Here is a 9605-nt window from a genome sequence, read left to right as displayed (position 1 = left end):
TTCCCCCACTTAGTACACCTGGGTTCCTAGCTTATGAACTGCGGAGGTATATATTCAGGGTGTGTTCACCCTTTGCTATCTTTGTGAAGAGGCCCTGAAAGACATCCCCAGAGGTGTGATCTAAATTGTATTGCCATGGTAAAAATACTACCCAATGGCCTGTGTAGGATTTTTGTCTTCCCAACTCTGCATTCAATGACATCTGATTGACAGCCTGACATGGCCAGGATTTGCACCACGAAGATGCGCAGATGCTACTCATCAGGTCCTCATGCCCCCTTCCCCTGAGAGCTTCTTGTTAAACGTTATCAGCACACACTGTCTAGAAACCACCTTCTTCAATGATTCCTTGGCTCCACGCTCCTTTGTAACTCCCTGAGCTGTTAAGAGAAACTTGCCCTTCCATTACGATTGGGAGACTTGTAAAAACCCATCTGAACAGCTATGGGAAATAGTAGGCAACTGGGCGGGATTTTCAGGAGAAAGTGTTCTGTTCCCTCACTGGTATTTCCTAGACCTCAAACTATCAAGTGTCTGCTCCTCATTGTCCCCAGTACATTTGTCTCTTGGGGTATTCTAGTCCTGAATGTCACAGCATCATCTTCTGTTCTCTCAGATCTTGACTTATGTAAAATGAGGTAAAGGCATTGGGGTGCTAGCCTGTAGACACACACACACACACACACACACACACACACACACACACTTTGTTCACATGCCTGCTGGCCAAATTTCTTGCCCATTGGAAGGCATTGCTTTTAGGTTGTGTTCCTGTTCTGGCAGCTCCTGGCCATCTGGAGCTCTGCCTGAGGCAAGTCGGGTCTGGCATAAGATGGGCTTCCTGTCCTATACCTCAACAGTTCCCTGGGGTGAAGGGCTGAGCCGCTGCTGTAGGATGCAGCCTTCCAAACCTCGTTTTTGTCAGCCATGCCTGCTTGTGAGAGACTGTTGTTATCAGTGGAGTTGTTGAATGGTGACATTCCCTCAGAGAGGAAGTAGGCAGAGTGTCATTATATCCACAGCGGAGATGCTGGCATTCCCTTCTATACCTCCCAAGCACTGTGATCCAGTTCTGCCATAACTGCAAGTGGCCTCTGGGTCTTGGGGTGTGTGTGTGCAGGCTAGAGCATATAGACTAGGAAAGGAGACTCCACCTATGAAATTGTGGTGCGGCCATCTTCCATGGTGCGTGAAGACTTCCCACGGAGCTGCTTTGGCGAACCCATGCTCCTGTAACCAAGCAACCTCTCACCTAGGCTCAGTCAGTAAACCCAGTAAAGTCGTTGTTTGCCCACATTGAGCTTCAGTGGAGTCAGAATTTGGTGAGTCTTTGGGACCACATGAGGAAGGAGTAGGTGTCATTTAAGTCTCGCCAGGAAGGGGATTTTTGAAACAGCTACAGCCTCAGTTCTAGGGGGAGGCTGTTCTTGGCCCAAGGAGAGAAGCTGGAGGTTGTTCCAGGAGCCCAGACACCATGCTCTTAAAGCTGCCACTATGGCCTGTCAGGGCTTGAAGATATCGATTTTTTTCCCTCTCTCTTCAAAATCTTTTCTAAGCCATTTCAAAACTAAGCTCCATAAAAACCCTGTGCTAAATATCCACGAGGTAGGTTAAGTATATTCTATTCTAAGAAGGAAAATTATGAATCAGCAAAAACCATCTTTACTTTCGAATCTTGTGCCATAAGAATGTAACCACAACCACTACCGCTGCCGCCACCACCACTTTCTTCTCCTCCACCCCCACCATCACCCACAACAACAGCCTAAATTGCAAGCGGTTATGTTGTAAAGCTCACGCGGTCTATGGGAAAATTCCCTTCTGTGATTTATGACTGCAATGGAAAGGAGAGCAGGATTCTTCTAGATAGAATCAACTCTCCTACTCGTGGTTTGTGTTAAAAGCCGTGAATAGATTTTGTGGCTCTGTAGTACCGCATTTGAAATACTTTAGACAGAAGGAAGGTGACAAGAGGACCCAAGAAGCAGATCTGGAGATGACCAAGACAGTAATGCAGACGAGGCACGGGAAGAGTCTGAACGCACGGTGTCCTGAAGTGTGACAGTGGAAAGCAGCGTCTTTACCTCGGGCTCCTGTTGGAGAGCACAGTTTTTAAGATGCTTGTGCTCAGAAAAGATTACAGAGGTCAAGTTAAAAACCATGTTGTAGAATAGCAGTCACACAGAAAAAGGTCAAGGCAATCAGAATTCAGCACAAAATCTTTTGGTGCATAAAAAAAAAATATTCAACCGTAGGTCTAAGTACATACAAAATAAGAATATGGAAGGAAACTCATTAAAAATAATCAGAGTGGTTATATTTGGATCTGAGATTACAGGCAGCTTCTGTTTCCTTTTAGCATTTATTGTGCGTGTATTCATGTACGAATTACACCTTTATTTTCTTTTTTTTTTAAAATATTTATTTATTTATTATGTGTACAATATTCTGTCTGTGTGTATGCCTGAAGGCCAGAAGAGGGCACCGGACCTCATTACAGATGGTTGTGAGCCACCATGTGGTTGCTGGGAATTGAACTCAGGACCTCTGGAAGAGCAGGCAATGCTCTTAACCTCTGAGCCATCTCTCCAGCCCACCTTTATTTTCTTTATGGCTTCAAAGCCTTACCCAGTGAACTGTCACGACTTTGACAAATAAACTCCCACCTCATTTTATTTATTGGCTGATCGACTGTGCTACATATTTCACTGTGGAGCTTAGTCATACTAATCACAGACTCCGCCACGAGCTACCGGCCTAGGGCACCAACTACATATCACACACACACACACACACACACACACACACACGACAAAGAAGCCCAGTAAAGTGGTGCATATCTGAAATCTCAGCCCCTGGGAGGCTGAGGCAGAAGGATTATGGTAAGTTAAGCATTCTCTTTCCCCCTCAAATTCTTATGCTGAAACCTAATCACCTGTGCTGCGGTATTAGGCGCGGGCGCTGCTGGGATGAAATTAGGTAGGGGGTCAGAACACTGATGGAAGGAATCGGTACTTTTACGAGAGGCCAGACAGCTGCCTTCCATGCGAAGACACCATGAGAAGATGCCGTCCCTATGCTGGAATGTGGGCCGTCACCAGACATCCTGGCACATTGACTTGAGACTTCCCAGCCCCCAGAGCTGCAAGAATCACTTCTGCTGTTTATGCGCCAACCAGTCTATGCTACAGCAACCGGAGTTGACCAAATACTACTGATTGTACTCGAGATGACCTTTGGTGGTCACGGGCTCTTTTTATTCCAATCTTAATTACCAGTATGGCTTTCAAGATCACACAATTTATGTATGAGCTATATATAATGTGAATATAGAATATGTATTATATATTTGCTACAGAGTGACAACAAACGGGTTAAAGGTGCCGTAGGTTTAAAGAGGCCTTACTGAAGGCAAGCGCAGAGAGCCAGCACAAGCAGTCACTGCCGGTGGTTGAAGTGTTAACAAGCCTAGTGGCGGAGCTGTTGGAGATGGGCAAGATGCGCACAGAGCTTGGCCAAGGCCCAAAGCTGGTCGGGACAAATGGCAGTTCAGGGTAGGTCAAGTCAATAGGGGAATACATTGAGCTGCAGCTCTGGGAACAGGAACTAGAAGCTCGGGGTGGGTGCTGTGTAGCCCTGGCTGTCCTGGAACTCACTCCGTACACCAGTCTGGCCTTGAACTCAGAGATCCGCGTGCTGCCCCCTCCCAAGTGCTGGGATTAAAGGTGTGCACCACCGTGCCTGACTTTCCTCATTCTGTTTTTACGAATGGGATGTTGACTGGTTTTAGGATTGCAAAGGAAAGTTGACTGAGATCTTTAGTCTGAATTTGTTGTAATTTTTAAAATTGATATTACTTATCTCAAATGTATTATATTTAATCAGAGATAAATGTCTCTACCCAAGAGCCCAAAGCCAAATAAGAGCAGTCTTTTAAAAAAATAATTATGTGTATGGTGTTTTGTCTGTGTGTGTATCTGTATGCACTTTCTGCCTGGTTCCTGCAGAGGCCAGAAGAGGCCATCAGAGTTACAGATGGTTTTTAGCAAACACGTGGGTGCCAGGACATGAGTCCAGGTTCTCTGGAAGGACAGCCAGTGCGCTTAACCACTGGGCCATCGCTTCAGCCCCAAGAACAATCCGTTTGTCTTGTCTTCCTTTCTTCCTTTCTTCCTTCCTTTTTTATGAGACAGGGTCTCACTATATTACTGAAGAAAGCTTCTCACTCCTGGGTTGAAGTGATCCTCACTACCTCAGCCTTCAAGATGGAACTAAAGGGACACAGTGCCAGGCAGCTGGGATTAAAGCCACCACTGAGATGGCTCTGGTTTTATATTTATTTGTATTTATATTATATTAAATTTTGTTATATTTATTTATCTGTTCATTTTCTTACATACGTGTGTGCGGGCGAGTCAGTTCTCTCATTTCCTCACGTGGATCCCGGGGATTGAACTCAGGACCTTAGCCTTGGCGGCAGGCATCTCTTCCTGCTGAGCCATCTTGCTGGCCTGGCTATGTCTCCCCCCATCCCACTACTTGACTGAAGTCTGTTGACATATAACAAGTGATATTTAATATTTCCATCTCGATGGGTTTGGAGAATAGTACACACATGTAAAAACACCACCTCTACAGTCTTAAATTTTGATTCTAATTTTGTTTTACGTAGACCATGCATAATATTTCTATGTGCTCCATTTAATTTCTTGTTTCATATGGCTTCTACTTTAGCTCCTTGTTTGTACTTATAGGGTTTATTTCATACCCTTGTTCTGTCCGGTTCATGGCTTTCCAGGACAATAACAGTGTTCCAGCCAGAAGCTAACATTCCCAGGGCTCTAGCCTCTCCTCTGACATTATGTACATGTGAGTGCCCAAGGCTAGACCCTGAAGTCAGTCACCTCCCCAAGGGTTTTTTTTTTTTGTTTTTTTTTGGTTTTTCGAGACAGGGTTTCTCTGTAGCTTTGGAGCCTGTCCTGGAACTCCCTTGGTAGACCAGGCTGGCCTCGAACTCACAGAGATCCACCTGTCTCTGCCTCCCAAGTGCTGGGATTACAGGCGTGCGTCACTACCGCCCGGCTCCCCAAGGGTTTTATATGCTTCCTCCCTCTGGTGCTGGGTCCTGGAGTCCTCCGGTCTTCCTTCTGCAGTGTCTCCAGCATGGGTTCAGGAAAGGGACCAAGCTACCCTGCTAAATCACCAACCTGTCAGGGACTGCAAGTCTCTTCCTGGCTCCCTGCTGATTCTGATATGAGCTTTTTAACTCTGTATTCCCTCTGGATTGTTCAGGTTTTCATCCATCACAGTTTAGTGGTTTTTGCGTGTGTGTTTGTGTGTGTGTGTGTGTGTGTGTGTGTGATTGGTGGGGGTCAGCTTCATTTCTTTTAGGTTCTTGGGAAGGCAGAAACATCATGGAGGCGGGTGTGTGTGGTAGAGGGAACTGCTTGCCTCATGGTAGCCAGAGAGAAAGAGGAGGGGGAGGGGGAGAGGGAGGTGTGAGGAAGGGGCTAGGGCTAAGGGTGAGCCCTTTAAAGACACACAGTGACCTTCTGCTTGACAAAGGCCTATGTCCACAACTCCCAATATGCTCTCTAATTTCCAGTCTACCAACGGATTAATCCAGGCTGAAGTCAGAGCTCTCACAATCCCGTCATCTCTCAATGATTGTATCCACGAGTTCAGGCCTTCAACATGTAAGCCAGAGGCTACTTCATTATCCTTGGTAGGTGGGGGAAATCTGGAATTATGAGTTGCCAGATCTGGGTAGTTCTCCATCTTAGTGGGTCCACTTCAGTTCATTCACACTTGACTCCTGGCCATGGAGCTTCAGAGGCAAAGACTCTGGGAGGTGAATGTCATTTGCACGGTGGCAGGGGCCATTCAGAGCTGAAGGCGGTGGAAGAAAGCAGCAGGTGCAAAATGAAGGTTCAGACCTTCTCCCCTTTCTTCCGGAAAGCAGAAGACCTCCAGGTCACACCCTGAGACGTTCATTTCACAGGTCTGCCCCAGGAGTCCACTTCTCTGGTGCTGGGAGTTCATAGACCCCAGTTTCTTCAGGACCACATTGGGACCAGATGTGGGAGAGTTAGTGAAGAAATGTGTGTGAAGAACGTCAGGGAGAGAACTCAGGGAGGTGGAGCGCACTGCAGGTGGGACCCTGAAGAAGGAGACATTGGAGAGTCAGGAAGGTCCCAGAGCTTACCATGACTAGAGGCTTGATCATTTCCCATAAGGCCACTCTTACTTCTCACACCTTTTGCAAGTTTGGAAACCCCTAAGACTATCTTCAAGGCTCAGTAATTTGCTAGAAGACCCATTGAATTTGTGAGTGACCATCCAGTCGTGGTCACAGTTTATTACCGAGGAGCCAAGGGGAAAGTGGCTGAGCCACAATCTCCAGCTGTTGGGACAGCTCCGAGGAGACTGAAAGGAGGAGATGGCATAGTTATCTGGGGCCTAGAAGGTGATGGAAATATGTCACAAGTTGAACTGCAAAGAATATTGGGCTTCTGAGAACAATTTCTGGAAGCCAGATACCCTCCTTAAAATATAATGGGTACCTAAATACCTCAAACCATCACTTTTGTAATATCTGCCACAGAAATTGACGAGTGGGGTCAATAGTCTTCAAGGGGTGGTGGACTTGAGAACCATAGCAGTGTTAGAGCAGCCATCTTGTTCTGAAGGAGTTTTCATGTTTGATGATGCCCGAAGAAAATATGAAACTCCCTCAGCTGTCCAAAGGACAGAGTGAGGACAATTGATCAAAAATAAAAACCCCAGATCCTTCCCCAGTGTTCCTGTCCAGCATAAGCAATCTTCATTGCCTGTATCAGTGAAGGAGTTGTCTGATGGATTCTAGACCTTACAGGATGGGAGCGGAAGATCCCAGTCAGACACCTGACTCTATAAATACACGACAGTGAATTCTTTCTTTCTTTTTTGTCTATTTTGAACAGGCAAGTTCTTCTGTAACAACATAATTTGCTAAGGGAAGGAACACACAGGGTAGAGACCAGGGAAGTTCCCAAGTTTCCCCGGCAGTGAGGACATGTTTCTTTCCTGGCACTTGTTGTTCTTTTTTAAAAAATGCTGCAAGATCCCTGTGGCAGTAGGCAGCAGAAATGCTGTAGGTCCCAAATGGTGGCGGCGGGCCATGTGGTGGCAGACAGCGGGCCCTGGGAGCAGCCAGTCCCAGGCAGAGACAGCTGCTGGTCTCAGAGCAGAGGTGGCGGGCCATGTGGCAGCAGGCAGTGGGCCCCAGGCAGAGTCGGCTGCTGGTCCCCGAGCAATGGCTGGTCCCAGGCAAGGGAGACACATGGCAGGCGGGCAGAAGACAGAAACATGGATAGACACAACATGCAGGGTGAGGTTGAATGTTTATTCAGGGGGTTATGGAGGAGGAAGGGTGAAGGGGGGGACAGAGAGAGAGGGAGAGAGAGAGAGAGAGAGAGAGAAGAAGAAGAAGAAGAAGAAGAAGAAGAAGAAGAGAAAGAGACAGAGAAGGGGGGAAGCAGAGAAGTGGGGAGAGAGGCAGAAGCGAAACTGCCTCTCCGAGAGGAAGATGGAAAAGAGGAGTGAGCTCAGGCCAGAAGCTGAAGATCAGCCTGCCTCAGCGGATGGGGAGGGGAGTGGGTGTGGCTTGTCTCTTAAAGGGACCAAAACCGTAACATTCCCAGGTCTTCCTTATAATAAAAAGCATGCACGTCAAGGAAGCAGAAAAGGAAGGGCCCAAGATGGCGACGGGCAGGTCAGAGGTAATGAAAGTGGGCGTGGCTTGTCCCTTAAAGCGACAGGAAAGCACAACAGCACTGACATGTGACCGTGTCATGGAGTCCTGCCAAGCAGGGACACTCGCCTGAAGCCCCACCCTCAGACATGCGGTTGTCCTTTCTGGTACGGCTGTTCCTGCCTACAGCACTTGTTATACTCCTGTTCACCGAAGACCCTCAGGCAAACACAGATTGCCTCCCAAGAGAAAGGGTAAAGTCTAGATGCCTTCTGGGTCAAGGTTAAATGATTAGTTTTTAATGAGTTAATTGAACTCAGGAGGGCTCTTCCAGTACAAGCACAGGCTATAACAGAGGAGGCGACAGATTCAAACCAGCTGGGGGCGGGGGGGGGGGGGGGGGGGGGGAGGGGCAGGGCTAGAAAGACCAGTTTCCCACTATTGGGATTGATCAATTAATTGTGTCTGCTGTGAGTGAGTGCTTGCGTGTGTGTGTGTGTGTGTATGTGCGTGTGTGTACGTGCGTGCGTGTGTGTGTGTACGTGCGTGCGTGCGTGTGTGTGTACGTGTGTGCGTGCGTGCGTATGTGTGTGTGTGCAGAGAGGGAGGCAGAGGGACCAAGAGTGTCATGGCCTGTGTGTGGAGATCAGAAGATGACTGTGGGGAGCCAGTTCTCCTCTTCTTCCTTGCTGAAGCAGGGTCTTCAACCACCGTTCATCTTGCTGTGGGAGTGCTAGGATTATAGACTCGGCCACTGCATCTGTTTTTTATGTCCTGGGACTGAAGCAGGTTGTTAGACTTGCGTTCCTACCCTCTGCGTCATCTTCCTGGCCCCTCCACTAAATTCTTTGCTGAATAGTACAGGCCTCTAGACTATTGATCCCAGCTACTCACGAGGCTGAGGTAGGAGGATTGTCAAATTCAAGCTTTGTCTGGGCTACAGAGGGAGTTCAAGGCTAGAGTGGAAAATTTAGTGAGACCCTAACTTGGAACAAATGACACAAAAGGACAGGTGGAGGATGTATTCTTAATGTATAAGGCCCTGGATTCCAACACCGATTCTATCAAAGTTACCTTCTGCATAGGTATAGAGTGTTAGACCATAGCATGGCGCTGAGAAAGGTCAGCCAGGGAGAAAGGGATCCTTGAATCAAACTTACCCTTTAGGAGTCCTGGGTCTCAGAGGTGGCTTACATTAGTTTGCATTAGTGTCTTTCACTGCCTGCATACGTCTTTTATATATCACTCTAATGACCTATCAGAGGCAGGCCAGTTTATAATGGAAGGGGGTTAGTTTCAGTCTATGCTTCTGGGAGTGCAGGGGATTTTGTCTAGTGACTATGATTTTTCTTTTTTGAGATGGGCTCTCACTCAGGTAGCCCGCATTAGCCTTGAAACTGCTATGTAGCTGAGGATGGGTTTGAACTCCTGATCTTTGTGCCTCTACTTCAGATTGCAGGCATGCGACACTGTGTCTGGCATCGCTGATGACCTTGCTGACAGAGTCATGAAGCATCGCAGGACATTGCATGGCAAGAGACAGTGGACGTGTGTGTGTGTGTGTGTGTGTGCGCGTGCGTGGTATGTGTGTAGCTGTGTCTGGCCTGGAACTCATTGTGCAGAGCAGGTAAAAACCCTGCAGCCATCCTCCTATCTCTGCAGGGATTGCAGGCATGTGCCACCACGCCTTGCTTCGATCCCTTTTAGTCTTATTTTTAATTGCAAATTACAGTTTGTTTGACTTATTTCTTGCATGGGCCTGCATATGCCGAGGGGTCTGCAGGGAGTGAAGTCAGAAGGCAGCTTGCTGGAGTTGGTCTCCTCCCATGCTGGGTCCCTGGGATGCAACTCAGGTAGTCAGGCTTGATGGCAA

This window comes from Microtus oregoni, unplaced genomic scaffold, assembly GCF_018167655.1.
Source record: "Microtus oregoni isolate MIOR12 unplaced genomic scaffold, Mior012 000009F_ref0000495, whole genome shotgun sequence".
NCBI classification, from domain to species: domain Eukaryota; kingdom Metazoa; phylum Chordata; class Mammalia; order Rodentia; family Cricetidae; genus Microtus; species Microtus oregoni.
The sequence above is the reverse complement of the archived record's forward strand: the minus strand, read 5'-3'. Positions refer to the sequence as shown.